Source organism: Coturnix japonica, chromosome 3 (genome assembly GCF_054131305.1).
Source record: "Coturnix japonica strain WE chromosome 3, WE-NBRP24, whole genome shotgun sequence".
Lineage (NCBI taxonomy): Eukaryota > Metazoa > Chordata > Aves > Galliformes > Phasianidae > Coturnix > Coturnix japonica.
Genome location: NC_140665.1, coordinates 59,493,582 through 59,511,796, shown reverse-complemented (window position 1 = coordinate 59,511,796; position 18,215 = coordinate 59,493,582). Strand labels below are relative to the sequence as shown.

At 37.9% G+C, this 18,215-nt stretch overlaps 1 long non-coding RNA gene across 3 annotated transcripts in view; it reads left to right on the top strand.

Annotated features, from left to right (window-relative positions):
* Positions 1–18,215, top strand: part of LOC116653222 (uncharacterized) — a 93,679-nt gene that overhangs the window by 55,512 nt on the left and 19,952 nt on the right. For all 3 annotated transcript variants that reach the window (XR_004306738.2, XR_014944107.1, XR_014944108.1), the window contains exon 2: positions 14,911–14,995. This is a non-coding gene — a long non-coding RNA (uncharacterized LOC116653222). The remainder of the gene's footprint in view (positions 1–14,910; positions 14,996–18,215) is intronic.

Genomic DNA, 18,215 nt, shown 5'->3' with positions numbered 1-18,215 from the left:
CTGTCTTAAGCTAAGTCAGGAAAAGCAAGTTCTGGCCATGATAAAGTCGACAATAGTCTGCTGTCCACATCCAGGAGCTACAGAAGTGATCACAAGTCTTGCAAGTAAGAAGGTACAACAGGTGAAATACCCAAATAACAGATTCTGGCTCATTTTCAGGGGAGTACACAAGATCAATGGGATTTACTTGCTAATTTTGGGATTTACTATCAAGCAGGCAGCCATCCAGAAGTGGGGACAGGGCAACAACCTTAACTAGCAGCAGAGAAATACTGGATAGCATGGCATGCTGTCTTTGCTGTGTGGTGGGTAGTCAGATGGTAGGAAGATACGACTAGCTGAAGGCAAATCTTATAGAAAGAGTGTAATCTTTTTTAGTTCCTCAGCTCAAAATAAATCACAAGATATCATGAGAAAACCCATTCTCCTTTTTCTTCTCCTATTACATGAAGTAATAAGCTCTTGAAATGTGATAGAGGAGCAGTGAGAGATAGCTGGTGAGAGATGCAGTAGGACTTCCCCCCCTCATACTCCTCACCCAGGGGTAGTGCAGTGTCTGTTCTGTGTTCTTGCTTTTTTATCTGTGCAGCTGTGATCTTCAGATCTTCATCAGATATCAAGTTGCTGGAGCTACTCTGCTGAGTGGGAGTAGGTGATTTGTTAACTGCTTGTCTTGGAGTGAACTACTTGGTCATGCAAGTTAGTCTGACAAAAGAACAAAAAGAAGAAAGTAATTGGTAATTACTCCCCCAATACCTTCCCTTCTCTCTCTTCTACAGCAGTGTTGTATACCTATTTAATGACATAGACCAGTTGACGAATTAAAAGCTTTTGTCCCTTGGCCCCTTGAAAATTATTCTTGTTAATTATTTTTTAATTATCCTTCCACCATTTTTTTTTTAAAATGCCACTTCCATAATTTCTACATCAGTGAGTGCAGACATGACAAATCTAAAAACTTATCCCAGAGAAGAATTGCTGCTGTTGTGCTGGTTCCAGTGGAGGAATAAAACATAAGGGGTGACTCAGAGGGAGTCAGCCAGGAGTCCCCTGGTGGCTCATCTGTTTTGCTATGGGTAACTATCCCTCATTGGCTGTATCTACACGTATTTGCACATACCTATCATCTGATGAGTGTAGGGTCACACTTGCACAAGTGTATGCACGCACTCATTAATTAGCTCAAATTTCACATTAGTTAGCTAGCTTTTCAGGATGGCTGGCAGTATATTAATCAGGAACAAGTTTAAGCAGATGGTTTTGTCATATCTCTCCCTAATCCTAACAAAGAGGAAAAGATCTGCTTTGTGGAAGAGGAGACTGCAGGCTGCAACCGTCCACAGTTGGTTACTAGAGGCCAAAAAAAGTGAATTCATTTTTGCTGTTGGAAGTGTTCAATGAGGATGTAGAAATTTTGCTTTTATGTACATTGAAATTTACAGAACCCGTATTCAGAAAATTTAAGTCCCTGCACAACTTCTCTGACCCTCACACCTCACTGTTTTAAGGAACAGTGACCAAATTTGCTGGAAGATAAAGATGAAATAGAAGTAAAACCTTAAATATGGATGTACAATTGAGAGAAAGGAAAGGAAATGGAAAATACTGTATCTTTCCCTAGGGGCTGGAGATATTATAAACAAAGCATTTTCAGCCTATGTGACAAAAGTAAGTCACGATGCAAAGAAATTACTAAGCATAGTGTTTACATCACTGTACTTATTTATTCCTTAAACTGCATCCACTGCCTGCCTCCCCCAGCAAATTACTTCCAAAGAGATGCTTTGTTTTACTGGTGTTCATCAAAAATTTTTGTCAGGTGTCTTATGTAAGGAAGTTCAACCTCTAGTCTGCTTGCAGTGATTCACCACTACTGTTTACATAAGGACTGGGCTTGCTGTTTAAGAGCACACTTATACAAAGTTTGATGATTTTGCTCTTTGATAAGTACTAACCACATGGTGCATGTCCCCTTTTATTTGCATGAGGACTTTCTAAAAAGGCAAATTTTACCCCAGTATATATACATGTAGAGGGTTGCCTCTCAGCAAATAGTATTCAGAGTATGCTTTGTCTTCTGCATTTTCCCATCTAGAGGACACTTCGGGCTACATTTTTCATAACCACAATAATTGCTTTCCATGACACCTTGTAAACACAAACTGGCATAAACCAGAACACTCTCATGGCTGAGATTTTTAAGTTGGGTTTTCAATAGGTCACAGCTTATTTAGTTTGTTCCTACAGTGCCTTTGGAAGCCATTAAAACATCACATCGGTTGTTTATACATAGATAAAGAAATACACATGAAAAACTATTTGAAGTGAGCAGATCTCCCTTCAGCTTGCTTGCAGCTACCTGGTGCACACCTGCAAGAGTCCGACTAACTTCTGATCACAGAAAAGAGCATTTTTGTAGCATACTATGAAATGGATTGGGTGCTGCAGGGCAGTAATCCATAGGGTATAGATTTTTGTTATGTAATATTTGTTAATCTCAAGTTATTAAATAGCTTATGCCCCCATAAAATGTATGACCTAAAACTTAGCTATTCTATTTCCAAGTGCCCCCTGTACCTAGATCTGCCTATTACATGAGTAAAATATTTTTTAAATATTAGCAGCCAGGCAGCACATACAACTGCCTGGGTTTTCTTGCTGCTCTGAAGGATGAAGGTTCCCTTTGTCTATAAATTTGTTCTCTCACATTTATCAAAAAACTTAATCACAAATTCTTTTCATTTCTCTCATGAAAATCCCAGGAGCCATTCCTAGCAGTAAGTAATACAATGAAGAATTGGCCATGCTGAACTTTCAGGTGGAAATGAGTTTGAAGACTCAAATCCAGGCAGATACATGGCTATTTTCCAGAAAGAAAATGAGAATAGTAATTATGAAGAGCAGACGAGAAAGGATAAAAAGACAAGGAGATGAACACAACACACAAGTTAAGGGAAATGGTATTACTTAATTCTGAAATGGTGCAATAATCTAACCTCTCGTGAATTGGAAGTAAGGGGCGGTGGTGAGATTTCACATAGTACAAAAGAAACAGAAGACTGAGATGTGAGTTAAGACAAGCAAATAATGAAAGACTGTAATTTTAAGTGACTTTGGATTCTACCCTATGGTTTTTGTTGCCATTCTAACAATAGATAACAAATGAAATGCAGATGGGGCATTTAAATCACAACTATTTCTTGCACAGCTACTATGTCAGTAATTCAACCTACGTGTGATTCAAAATTAGGTCTGATCCAGATTCATGATCAGAATATTTTAAATCCAATTAACTAGATAACAGATCCTAATGTAATTAATGTTAATATCTCCTGATACTAAAGGATATGTACAAGACCAAGATGCGTGGCTCAATATAGACCTTAACTCTCCAGAGGAGAAGAAAGAGATATGGAAACAACGGAGTAATTTTGCAGTTTATTATTTATTTTGAATGTGCAGAGTTTTTTGTTTGTTTGTTTGTTTGTGAGGGTGGGGGGTGGGGGTGGGGGAGGGGGATTTCTTTCCCACTGTTGTCAGTTTAATGACTTTGTGAATACATGTGGCCCCCCCACTAGCCTTCTGTAAGTGAGTGGTTTCTAATAAAGTTGTAACAGATCAATCATCTAAAGGTCTTGGCAGAAAAATCAGTAGGTAATAAAAAAGATAAAGGACACTGAAATGATGGGAGTGACATGTGGCGGGATATTAGCTTTCTGAAGACAACTTTGTCTAAAAAGAAAAGTTAGGTAGTAGTACCAGATGGGAACAAGTGGAGGCTTCCTACCACTGCCAGAAATGCCTGATGCCATTTCTGATTACAAAATGTTATGGTGGGAATAGTAAGTGCTTTCAGTAAGAGATGCTGTTAGAAGTGTTAGATGTGCTTAAACCAAAATAAATGGATATGTCGTTTATGAAAAATTTAAGCACTATCTGTCTATCGAAAAGGTGATGGCTAGACTTTCATTTAAAGTGCTGACCAGGGCAAAGACAATGTGTTTCCACTTCAGGCTATCCAGTGCACTGTGCTCCACACAGCAGGCTCTGCTCTCCTCATGCCTGGTGTTACACTGTGAGTGGTGTTGCACTGTGATTTGAATACACTGAGCATGATGGAACTGCTAAACAAAATCAAGACCAGCCTAACTGCATGCATTGATAGCACTTATTCTGCAAGAATTTATGCACAAATATGTGGAAGAAGATATTGTTCTGTGGAAACACACAGTCCATATTATTTCAGATGGTGCATATGTGTTGACTGGGGGATATATCTTCTATTTCTTTGCAAGACAGCTGCACAAGTTTTTCATACAAAAGTAAATTGATTCTACAGTGGATTGGAAAATATATTTATATTTGAATCCCTAATTGCTAAAGAGTAGAGGCAGGTAAGCAGGACTTCCAGTTGTCAACTATATTACTATGTTAGTAGTAGTAGTATTTTTAAGTAGGATTTTTCTTCTCTCCATAGCTCATTCTTACTGTTGCTTTTTTTTTAGTGTGTGGTATTAATGATGAATTTGTAACATTTACGTTTATTTGCATGGTTTGGGCCTGAGCTGCCATAAGAAAGCATAATGCTTTTAAAGGAGAATTAACAGGAGAAGAAGCTGAATCACAGAGAAGGAAGTAAATTATTCACACTGTCTCAAGCATCAGAAAATTATATTTTATACAGTTTTTTTTTTTTTTTTTTTTTTTTTTTTTTTTTTTTAACCAGTGAACATACGGAGTATTTCCTTTCCCTTTTCTGTATCTGAAAATCATTACACTGTGTTTTTAAATTTTCTATTTGGTAAACTGAACTTCAGCTTTTCATTTTTTTTCTTTTCTTTTTTTTTAAAACACTTTCTGATTCAATACTTCATTGAAGATTGGCAGCCTAAAGGAAATAAGAAAATAATGAATCGACTGATCTTTAGCCTTTTTGAGTTGTGTGGAAAGCTTGGACAGAAAAAGCTCCACTTTATAGGTAAATGCGCTGAGCAGGTAATGAAATTACATTGTTGACTAAATGCTGCTCCCTTTCTAGCAATGTTTCTGATTAATTGCTCTTTCTCTGTTTCATAATTATACATTTGATTGTTTCTATGTAAAAGTAACAGTTACTACTTGCTTTTATTGAGTTGCATGCTTTATGTGCTTATATATGCTCCAATTAATGACTTTAAATTTGAAATAATTTACAGTTCCCTGCTCCTCTGAGATGATTATTTTTCTGTCCAATCGTGAGGACTCAAATGCATGCGATGAGCCTATTGAATTAGCAATATAGAGTCATAATTTCCTTGGGATGACTTATACTTGTTACTGAAGAAAAAGCAGTCTTGGGCAAGTGTTCTACTAGATGCAGAATAAAATCTTATTCAGCACATTGAAGCACCTGGCCATTAGTCAGGAGTGGAATGAATCATGATTTCCTGTGTGCTGTGAGTTTCTTAATCCCACCGATAGTCATCTTTGAGGCCTATTCCTTGCCTAAACTCATCAGCCTTTGCCTCTAAGGAATCAAAGCTCCTTCTCTGTATCCCTAGCCTCTTCTGCTCCTAAATAGCAATGAGGTAACATTCAAGCAAAATGGAGCTGTAGAATTATGGAATCACAGAATGGAATATTCTGAGTGGGAAGTACTATTAAGTTCAACTCCTAGCTAACTAACCTACCAAAGTCCTGCAATTTACCCAGGACCTTGGCTGCTGATAGTCATTTTGTTACAACTCGCCCTATACAGCTTATGTTACTGTGATTATCAGAAAACTACTACTGTCTGTGCCAGCCTCCCTGTCTAAGATTAGAATCTATCTTTTCTCTCTGTTTAGTGGAAAACTGCAGTATCCTGTTGTTTTCTATGACTAGTTCCTATCAGCTCTTGTTCAGCCTACTGTTATGAAGTGGTAATTCTATCTTGGGACTGTCAGTGATATAGAAGAATTAATAGAACTTTTAGATTCCGTTTGATCTGTGGGCTGTATTATTTGGCTGTAGATTGCATGTGCAGCTAGAAAATAGTTTTTATCCCTTTTCCTTTGTACTGGATAAGTTTTTCCATGTATTTTTCAACTCCTGTTCTGGACACAAAGCTTTTAGTACTTCCTATAGGACTAACTAAAAATTTTTGAGTGATTTTTTTTTTCACCTGTGAAATTCACAAATTGTCTTTTTAACTAGCGATAACATCAGACACAGAATTACAGAATGGTATGGTTTGGAAAACTTTACTCCTCTTGAGGGCTTCAGTGGATACACTGACACCTTAGTCTCCAGGTGGGGGTCATAATGAATTGAACTTACCTATTGCAAGTCAGATACTGCTGATCAGATTCTCTTTGCAGTGCCTACGCAGCACTACTGTATATGCATGTAAATTACTCTCCTGGATTAGTACCTGCTTGATTGACTTGACTTTGTTTTTAAACAATGTTATATTTTAAGATCAACAATGCCAAATTAAAAGATGTTTTCCCTGGAGTAACTCACTATTTCTGCTGCTCAAAGTAGGTAACATCAAGCACCTGGAGACAGCTTTATATCTCTTTCAATAAATGAAAAGTTTGACTTTAAAGTCAGATTATATTTTGCCTTGAAGCCTTTTCATAAATGGATTTTTTTTTTCTGCTTAAAAGACAAGTCAGTAAAGATTTATTATAACTTCTCTCAAGAGATATCTTGCTTCTGTAACTCACCTTCTTAAAGAGACAGTCACAGAAACGGTAGCTGTATTCTGCACAGGAGGTTTGGAAAATTATTGCCATTTCCTGAATTACTACTACACTTTGAATTTGAATGTATCTTTAGATAGTAACCCTTTTACTGCTACATTACATTTTATGCTGGAGGTCACCTCTAACATTTTCAGTACTCTAATGTTAAGTCGTCTTTGAGGGGATGGGGGGCTGTAGTCATTTACTAAATTTGATTTCCTATAGCAGTGCACTTATGTAAAGCAGACCTTTAATAGGAGATGATACAGGGCATACCGAAGAAGAAAGCTATGAGATTTTTATGGATGTGAGATTGAATAGGGACTTTCTGGTGTGAACATCATTCCTGCCATGTGTAGTCCAGGATGCTCTCATAGGGAGAGCTTGGTAAAAAAGCCAGAGAAAAGCCCTGTTTCCTTCCATGGAGACAGTGAGCAGTTTCTGTGTTGTTCAAACTTTTTACATGAGCAAGATACAAGGATATACTGTCAAGCGCCATCTTTTTCTTGCTCAGTTTTCTGCAAGGATCACCTTGCAGTCACCTGTAAGAAGTAGAGCTGCAACCCCATTCTCTCTGGTCTGTGGCAAGAGGATGAAGGTCCTTTATATGGGTTGTATGAAGGCTCACACTACATTTGTATCTTGGGACCACAATAAGTGTATGTGTACTGCTGAGCGCAGTGCACTATGGAAATAATCACACTCTGCTCTGTCTTTGGCTTGCAATTCAACATTAAGAATACTGTGTTTGAAAGTGGCTTTCTAATTGTCTTCTGTGTGTGAGGTTCTTTCCAGTGGTGCCAATAGATGTTTCCAATGGTCACGACTCTGTGCCAGTATGAGTGTCCACAGTCTCTTGAGTCCTTTGAATGTCCAATATTTAAATTAGCACTGATCCATATTTTCTATTTTTACATCCTTAACAGGAGTTCTCTCTAACTAAAATGACTTCTGTTCAGTGATGTCATTCCTGCAGCAGCCTGCACTGCCAACCTGTGGGAAAGGTTAGCCTTTAAGACCTTTTACTACATGTATCTATTTCATTTAGTAAAAATAAAATGTTTATTATCAGAGCTGTTGGTGTTTGTCTGTAGCACACCCAGCGCTGCTGGAAATGCTATCCTGCAGAGTAAATCATGTTCTTTCCAGCTGTCTGGAGATTTCCAGAGTCCTTGCATCTCTTGCAAAAAAATATTTAATAGTCAGATGTGCTTGAAGTTTCCTTCTGACACTTCTTAAGCAAGGAGGAATGAAATGGGCCAGCAGTAGTAATTTCTATATTACTCTTGGTGGGTATGCTTATACTGAAATAGTAGTAGGAGGGAAGGCTGTTCATCAGGGATGTTCACTGAGAAATATCTTGAGTGATGGGCTGAGTGATGAATGTATTGCATATGGGCAAATGTTATGGCAGTGATTTAAATCAGGAAAAATATGGTGTGGTATAGCACAACCAAAGTAAGTCATGGGCTCAAGCATTATGGATTGGCTCCAAAAAAAAGCTGACTTATTCTTTGAGTCTCTGACAGATTCATGCTGCTTGAATGTGTGTTTCTATTGCTTATGAAGCAGAATTTGGACTGAGGGCTAGTGAGTAAAATTTACAATTCCAGAAACCTGAAATGGAGGAATGAGTCTTTAAACAGGCATGTGTTCTGCATCTTACCAAAGACAAATGCTTGCTACAAAACCAGTGCATTGCAGATGTTAACCAGTCTTGCCTCCTAAACCTGACAAACAGCAGGAACCTTTGTGCCTATGTACCAAAAAACCCCCAACAAACAGATCAGGCCTTGCAAGCTTATATGCTATTTTGGTGTTGAGAAAAAAGTGGAATCACTGTGCAGTAATATCATTTTAATTATAAAACTCATGTAACCTTATACCCTATAATATCACTGTAACATCTCTACTTTCACCTAACCCCAGACATCTAAAATAAGTGAGGGTTACAGTAAAGGCCAAAGCTACTGAATTCCCTTCATCACTTTAACTTTAGAACAATACTAAAATAAATTGGTACAGTGTTCTCCTGGGACACGAATAACCTAGGATTCAACTGTTGGTCAGATAGTTTGGGAAAAAAAACACCTAGTGATCACTGATGGGTTCATTCTTAGATCAGCAGAGGCATGCACAAAAGCTATTTGAGCTAACAGGTTTGCAGGCACAAATCTGGTCACTTACACAGAATTGTGTTTACCACATTCATATTTCTTCACAATGAGTATCTGTAACTTCTCTAAGCCAATAAAAGATATATTTTATTTGCTTGGGACATAGTGCACATCTATATAAATATGTACAGAATGAATTTAGGCACCATGCCCCCATCCTGGAGGTGGTCCACATCCATCTCCTTTCTCTTCTTTTAGCTGACTGGGGTTAATAAACGATGAGAGAAGATATTTTTAGATGCATGAACTTGGATCATTAAATGTGGAGAAGGCTACAATGAATTGAGGTATAAAATATTATCTTTGCAGGAAGGGATTTGCCTTGGATTTTATGCACAGAATTTAATAAAGGTGGTACTGTAAAGGAAAGAATATGTTCATGTACCTATATAAAGATACAGAGAAAAAATTATATTACTATATATACTATGAGAAATACTTCTCATTTAAATTCTGTTTTGTTTCATGAGCAACTTATATAGCTATCATTTCTTTTCCTCTGCTTATTACCTGTTATTTGTACTGGAGACTACATTAACAGGTAAGTTTCTTGCACTGGCAGATCCTCACATGCATAGTAAGAGACCATTTCTGTCTTTCAGAAGCTTAATATGTGTGTATCTTGCTGAATTCTCCAAGATTTTTGTGGGGAGGGGAATTGTGTTTTGTTTATGATAAACTAGTCTGACAAAAATCTAACTCTCTTGAGGCAACAATAGTTTTATGATATAATCAAGCAACAAATTCAGAAACTAGTGCTTTCTTGTAATGTTTGCTAATTTTTGCTGACTGTGATTAAAATCCTTTCATCTTGCAAAAAGTAACGTAGATACGCTGCACTGAGCTATACAGTTTGTGCAAGATGAGCAAGTAATTATTATATAGACTGGGATATGTAACATTACCTTCCTAGCTTGCAGTCAACGATGTGTAAAAGTAAATTTACGTTCCAGAATAGCTCTATTAACTTTACATAAGAATGTGTATTTCCAGCAAATTCTATGGCACTACTCTTGCACACAAAATTATTCATATCTATAATTTTCTGCCAGGCTCCTCATGCTTGTACCACCAGGGATATGGATCACAGCTTCTTCTAAATAATAAGGGAATCAATTCTTAGTAGTGTTTTGTTTTGTTTTGTTTTTATGCTACATCTGGACTAAATATTAAATAACAATTTTAATTACTTCTTTTAAAGATTTGTGTTTAAATCTGTAAACTTGTTGCTACATGAGGTGCAGGTTTGTTTTTTTTTTTTTTTTTTTTTTTTTTTAAATCTATTTTAGAGTAAAGAAATTGATTTTGGGGTTGAAAGAATTTAAGAAAAAACTCATAGAGCTTAGAAAACCAGTATCCAAATACGTACTACAAGCCAACAAAAAAATAATTGACACAGACCACCAATTAGAACTACTTTTTCCTGTCTAGCACTGGTGGTACAAAGTGAGTATGAACGGATGAACAGATGTAAAAAACAAAACAAAACAAAACAAAACAAACACACCAAAGAAAAGATTTAGGAAGTAATTTTTCAAACTGAGAATTGGCGTACTCTACCTCCTGACCTGGAGGTCTGGGCTGGGTATCAGAATAAACCTCTCATTAGAATATATGGGCCTCAGACAGTAGCAGGATAGCACGCCACTCCTGATTCAGGTGGAGACAGTTGGAGACCTTCTACTTCATCTAGAATGTCACAGGTCCATGGGGTCAGATGGGATCTACCTGAGGATGCTTAGGGAGATGGCAGAGGTAATTGCCAAGGTGCTTTCAACCATCTATCAGTGTTCCTGGTCAACTGGAGAGATCCCTGAGATTTGGAGACTTACCAGCGTAGCTCCTATTTACAAGAGGGATCCAGGGTCTGTCAGCCCTGATTTCTGTGCCAAGAGAGGTTATGGAATAGATCATCTTGAGTGAGTTCACATGGCATATGTATATAGGTTGGCTTCCTCTCCTGCTTTACTAGTGATAGGACAGGAGGAAATGGCCTCAAATTGTAACTGTGAAGTTTCAGTTTAGATATTAAGAATTATTTATTCTGCAAAAGAGTAGTCAGGTGCTGGAACGTGCTTCCCAGGGTGGTGTTTGGGTCACCATTCCTGGAGGCACTGAAGAAATATTTAGATGTCATACAAAGGGACATGCTTTAGTGGGAAAATATTGAGTAGATGGACAGTTAGACTAGATGATCTTGGAAATCTTACCCAAACTTAATGATTCTGTGATTCTGTGAAATATTTGAATATTCTGCTAGACATGAGATTCATGAAAAAAAACAAAACAAACAAAAACAAAACAAAACAAAAAAACCACAAAAAACAAAACAAAACAAAAAAAAAAAAACAACCAAAAACCAGTGTGATTACCCAAAGAAAAATTAACTACCCTCTTGTGTGACAAAGCACTAAAAGGAAGGACACAAGCAGATTGTGGGAACCTTCTGTGTTGCTTTAAAATTCTGTTTTCTGGAGTTATATCAGGATATGATTAATTATTTAGGCACTTACATTTTAGCTGCAAGATGTGAGGATCATTTTCCTTCTCAGAGAACAAGTAAGAAGATTAGTAGTGGTCCAGTCCCCATAAAAATGACAATTTTCACAAACAGTTAAAACCACAGTCTGTGTATAACTATAAGATGTCTGATACGGGATCACTGAGCATATTGTTTTTATGAGCAATTAAGCATTAGGTTGGAATGAAAAGTTTTCTGAAAACACCTTCAATTCATCAAAGCAGAAAGAGTCCTAGCAATTATCTTGTCTCAACTTTAGAAAACATCAACTTCAAAGTATGCAATTTCTCCATAACTCCTGTAGCTGTAACCTTTTCAGTTACTTTAATTTGTCCTATAGATGTCTGACCAGCAGAGTAACTAATGGATAGTTAGCACCAAAATGGTGTTAAAAAGTAAGAGACTCTTTGGTTTAAGTGTTAAATAGGCTTTTCAAATGGGGTGAACTCTAAGAGAGAGTCAGAAGTATTAGTATTGAGGGATTTTTTTTCCTCTTGGGAACTTTGGGTTAGTGGTCAGAGTGGCTCAGAAATGCATCCTGCTCCTGGAAGCACCCAAGTCATAGGTGATTTCAGCATTTGGTGGAAAGAGCTTCCACCCATGTACAGAGAGAACTTGTTCTCCTATGATGGGTTCTGTGCTCTGGCTTTTTTCACCTCTCCACTTTTCCTACTTACCATGGAATTCTTCTCTAGAAACAAGAAGGTTGGAATCTGCCTAAAAGAAAAACTACATACATTTTCCTAATTATTTATTATTCTTGATCCCTGCTGCATTAAGCCAGTATTCCTCTATTTCTGAATGTGAGCCATTTGAATATAGATCTGGAATTCAGACATCAGTTTCACTCCAGGACAATTTCTGAGGACCTGCAATCTCAGGAATGTTTTTCATTGAGTTAGCATAATTTGCAAGTTATTCAGCTAATGAAAATACTGTTTCTAAGGCTGTAACAGTCTGTATTCAGCAATGGTAATTTGTTTTTCCCCAGTTGCATGGCTCAGTGGTCTTTCTTGTGTTCACCCACATTCATTCATTCTGCATTATGGGCCTGTTCCTGAAGAAAGCTGAGAGCCTGTGGTTTGATTGAAAGTTATTTCACTTCTCAGAAGTGAATTTAACTTGAGTGATACTCACTATAATCTAGTGTGTTTTGATGCATTAGAAAATAAAGCTACAGCAGAGTATCTACAAACAATTTTTGTGTCTTATTTGAAGAAAATATATCTTAGCAGAAGAAAGCATAAAATTAAACTGTTTTTTGTTTGTTTGTTTGTTTAATCCTTTAATGCCAAAATTTAAAGGAATGAAAAGTGAAAAAAAAGGTGTTGGTCATAAACAGCCCTCTGTCAGCTGTTAGCATCTAGGATTGTTGGCTTGTTAGCAACATTATTTCAGGTAAATGAGAAGGCAGAACTGTAAACAAATTGAAATGTTCGATTCTCCAACTGAAATGTGGGTTGGTGCCAAGTATTTATAGGTTAGTACATTCTCATTAATCCATTCTTTTTTTTTTTTTTTTTTTTTATTAATTTTTTTTTTTTCTTCTAACACTGTTTGAGGAAGAGCACAAATGCAACATTTCTTTGCTGTTTCAAAGTATTCTGTTATTTTTGAACACTTATGTGATAACATACATTTTTCTTTCCAAAGATCTCATGCAGTTTTACTTGTTTTTACTTGTATCATGCCATGGAAAAGAACCGCTGCATTTCTTAAACTATTAACAAATACTTTAAATGATGAAAACCTACTGAAGCCAGCAGGAAACACAATCCAGCAATTACACAGCAGCTGTAACTTTGATTTTTTTATAATTTGAATTCAGTGAATAGTAGTTGTTGTAATTAGATCTTTGAAGAATGTTTTTATAACGTTTGGATGTTCCTGACTTACCTGAAGATTTCCCTATAAAGTTAATCTTCTGTCACTAAAAGAATCTATATACTCCAACCAAATTTATTTTTAACCTCAGATTCATATAAAAACATTTTAAATGATCTATTAGTGTGTTTTTTTCGCCAAAAAATCTGTAGGGGAAAGAAAACAAGTCATATTGCCTTTTTATATCTTTGTAAAAAAATACAGTAGAAAGACAATTGTATCCATAATCTCAGAAATGCATGACTCAGCCTAGCCTAGTCAAGTTGAAGCAGTGACAGCAATTCCTTTGTTCTCAGTGTGATCTAGCTCATGTGTCTGTCTTCAGATCATGTCCGGACTGGTACAGAATTATTTTTAGGAAATTTTAATTGTAAAGGTATTTCCTGCAAAATCTGAATAGTATGTGTGGTTTTAAAATTTCAAAATTAGATGTACTGGAAAGCCAACATTGCAGAAGCTGTGTTGAATATGGTATATCCTGGTCTAACTGGAGTAAAGACAAACATCCTGGTCTTACTGGACTAAAGACAAACAGTAATTATATCTGCTGTTTGGGGGGAGAGGGGGGAGGAAATTGTTTCACTAGTAGTGATAGATTCTGTAAGCTAGTGAGAGACCTGAATGTAACACTTCATTTATGGTTAGCACAGGTGTAATGACTAATAACAGTAAAAAATTTATTACAAGATGTTGAAAATTTATTTTGTAACCATTTCTGTTTTGAGAAATTATATTTAATTATTATGTGTGCAGTGTGATGCTGCATCTAGAGGTGTGCTTGTTATAAATATGACATCCTGTATTTGATGATCCTTAATAAAAGTAGTTATCTTCCACTTCACACAATAATTATAATGAATGTTGTGGCTTTTGGGAAATTTGAGCCAGTAACTGAAGAAGCACAGCTTTTCTTAAACTCAGAAAAAAATCACAAAATATAGGAGGTTGCTTTTTTTGCCATTGGCATGGCTATGTCAAAAAATGCGTGATCAAATAGGAAGTAAAAAAGACAACCTTTGGTTTGAATTTCTCAGCCAGGATGCATACTTAAATTGCTGTAAAGGAAGTTTTGTTGTGCTTTGGTTTTTGTTTTGTTTTGTTTTTAAATTATTTTAATTGCTAACAGTCATTAAAAGTTAAAATAAAGCTGTAGAAAGCATTTATTAATTTTTGATTCATTTATATGAATCTGTAAAACACTTTTAGTTTTGTTGGCTCTAAAAAGAAAACAGGTGAGACCTGAATCTAATCTGGACAGCCCAAGGCTGGAGAGGGAAAGATAATCTCAGAGAAAGGTCTGGTCCTCTGCTCCTTCTCTTCCCGAACTCAAGAGGTGGTCTGCTGTAATGGTTAAAATTTTGTGACAGTACTTCTGAATCTTGTGAAAAATTGTACAGATATCTCTAAATTTGTGAATCTCATCTGAATACTTCCTTGAAATACTGAAAACATTCCTGTTCATGTTATAACACAGATGTAAGGGTGTTAAAGTTATGGTTTACTACTTGTAGACCAACAGAAGGGCAAAGCCTTCCTAAATGTAGTCTATTTAGTATATATTCCTTGTCTACCTATCATCATTCAAAACCCATTTCTTAGGTGTCTCACAATGTGTTACCAGGTTTGTGCTACTTCTATGTGGAGAAATGCAAACAGAAAGTGAGAGATGGATCCTGAAAACATGAACACAACAGGAGTACCAACAGGTGAGTTGTTGCTAACCTTCAGGAAACTTTGCAGCAATGTTGATTGTTGGAAAATTATGTGAGTTATTTGAAATGACTACTAGGGAAAATGGCTCTCAATTGTGTCTGTTAGCTATAAACTGTATCACCACTCATTAGCTACCTTCTGTCATGATGAAAAGACTTAAATAAAAGTACTGAGAAACAGCATGACAAACTGTGATTTCATAGAAATACTCAGCATGATCAGGCTATCTGTCCTGTCAGGAAAACTTATAAGAAGATTTAAAATATTTTATAAGAAAAGATAATATAGAGTATCAACAAAAGAGTGGCCAGTATTAAAAATTCATGCTTCCTGCTGTCACGGGTTACTTAGATTTACCTATGCCCGTGACAGGGGAAGCCACCCCGTGGGCCCCCCTCCCGGGGCCCGGAAAGGAGGGGGAAAAAGGGAGTGGGATAAAACAGCGACAATCTAAGGAGGAAAAACTTATTTTACTAAATATGATACCGAAATACAAGATAACACAATATAATATAATTGAGGCTAACAAATTGAACGAAACAGAGAGAGAGAGTCCCCGAAAACCGAGAGGCCTACTGTGAACTCTAGGCGACACGGCTGGAACGCTTCCCACTCTCCGAGAAGTTCGAGAGAAGAAGGAGGGCACTCCAGCCTGGGAACGAGATTATACAGCGTCCTGGTCCCGTGACTTATCATTAACCCTGTTGTTCTCTGGGATATGTAGTCTTCTTCTGTGGACTGCACATTCAATAGAAGTATCCATACTTTACATGATGTTATGATGTGGAATACTGATAGCAAAATTACAAAATTACAAAACCATGACATTCCACCCCTTATTCTACATTATTACATCATGATAAATATATATATACATATATATACACGTATGTAAAATTATGATAGCTAAACAGTAGAATTACATGTAACATAACTAAATGTACAACTATAATAACTAAAATACACTACACATGCAAACATATATATATATAAATACATAAAATTATTGACTGCACTCCCCCAGCATCAAATTCCCTTGTGGCACACATTGAACATCCCCATCCTTCTGCATTACCCACCAAGTGCACCCAGGTCCCTGGGCAAAGACAGTTCCACGGATAGGTTTGCCCTTTCCAGAAGCTGGAAGGACCCAAACAGCTTTTCCCAACATGTTCTTTACATGTATAACAGGGACCTTATCTCCTTCTACAGTGTGTAGGGGGCTAGATTGACTAGGACCATCACGATTGACAGATCCTCTAGTATTCACCAACCAAGTGGCTTCTGCCAGATTCTTCTCCCAGTGCTTAAATGTTCCACCACCCATTGCTTTCAACATAGTTTTCAACAACCCATTATATCGTTCAATTTTACCAGAAGCTGGTGCATGGTAGGGAATATGATAAATCCACTCAATGCCATGATCTTTGGCCCAAGTATTTATAAGGGAATTTTTAAAATGTGTCCCATTATCAGATTCAATTCTTTCTGGGGTGCCATGTCGCCACAGGACTTGTTTCTCAAGACCTAATATGGTGTTTCGAGCAGTAGCATGGGGTACTGCGTATGTTTCAAGCCACCCAGTGGTTGCCTCTACCATGGTGAGTACATAACACTTACCACTGCGAGATCGTGGCAAGGTGATATAATCAACCTGCCACGCCTCCCCATATTTATACTTTTGCCACCGCCCTTCCTCCCAGAGAGGTTTCATCCTTTTAGCTTGTTTAATTATGGCACATGTTTCACAATCATGAATAATCTGCGCAATAGCGTCCATGGTTAAGTCCACCCCTCGGTCTCTGGCCCACTTATATGTCGCGTCTCTTCCTTGATGACCTGAGGTCTCATGAGCCCATCGAGCTAGAAATAATTCACCCTTATTCTGCCAGTCCAAGTCAATTTGAGCCACCTCAATTTTGGCAGCTTTATCTACCTGATGGTTGTTTTGTTGTTCTTCAGTAGCCCGACTTTTGGGCACATGTGCATCCACATGACGCACCTTTACAACCATATTCTTTGTTCGGGCAGCAATGTCCTTCCATAATTCAGCGGCCCAAACAGATTTACCCTTCCGTTGCCAGTTGTTTTGTTCCCACCTCTGTAACCACCCCCATAAGGCATTTGCCACCATCCATGAGTCAGTATAAAGATACAGCATTGGCCACCTCTCCCGTTCAGCAACATCTAAGGCCAGCTGGACAGCTTTTACCTCTGCAAACTGACTCGATTCTCCCTTACCTTCGGTGGCCTCTGCAACCTGTCGTGTGGGGCTCCACACAGCAGCTTTCCATTTGCGATGCTTCCCTACAATGCGACATGATCCGTCTGTGAATAGGGCATATTTCTTTTCATTTTCTGGTAATTCGTTGTATGGTGGGGCCTCTTTAGCACGTGATACCTCTTCTGCTGGTGATGTTCCAAACTTTTTATCTTCAGGCCAGTCCATGATCACCTCTAGGATTCCTGGACGATTGAGGTTTCCCATTCGCGCTTGCTGTGTAATCAGCGTAATCCACTTGCTCCAGGTGACATCGGTAGCATGATGAGTGGAGGGAACCTGTCCTTTGAACATCCAGTTCAGCACTGGCAGTCGAGGTGCCAAAAGGAGCTGTGTTTCAGTCCCGACTACTTCGGAAGCAGCCCGAACCCCCTCATACGCGGCTAAGATCTCCTTCTCAGTTGGAGTGTAGCACTCTTCAGACCCCTTATATGATCGACTCCAGAATCCCAGGGGTCGGCCTCGGGTCTCTCCTGAGGCTCTTTGCCACAAACTCCAAGTGGGGCCTTTCTCTCCAGCAGCAGTATAGAGGATGTTCTTTACATCCTGTCCAGTCCGTACTGGCCCCAGGGCTACAGCTCGGGCTATCTCTTGTTTAATCTGTTCAAAAGCCTGCTGCTGCTCAGGGCCCCATGCAAAATCGTTCTTCTTCCGCGTCACCTGATAAAGGGGGCTTACAATGAGGCTGTAGTTTGGAATGTGCATCCTCCAAAAGCCTACTGCACCCAGGAAAGATTGTGTCTCTTTCTTGCTAGTTGGTGGAGACATGGCAGTGATTTTGTCGATCACATCTGTTGGGATGTGACGACGTCCATCCTGCCACTTTATACCTAAGAACTGAATTTCCTGGGCAGGTCCTTTTACTTTGCTTCGCTTAATAGCAAAGCCGGCTTGTAGAAGAATCCGGATTATCTGCTCTCCTTTTGTGAAAA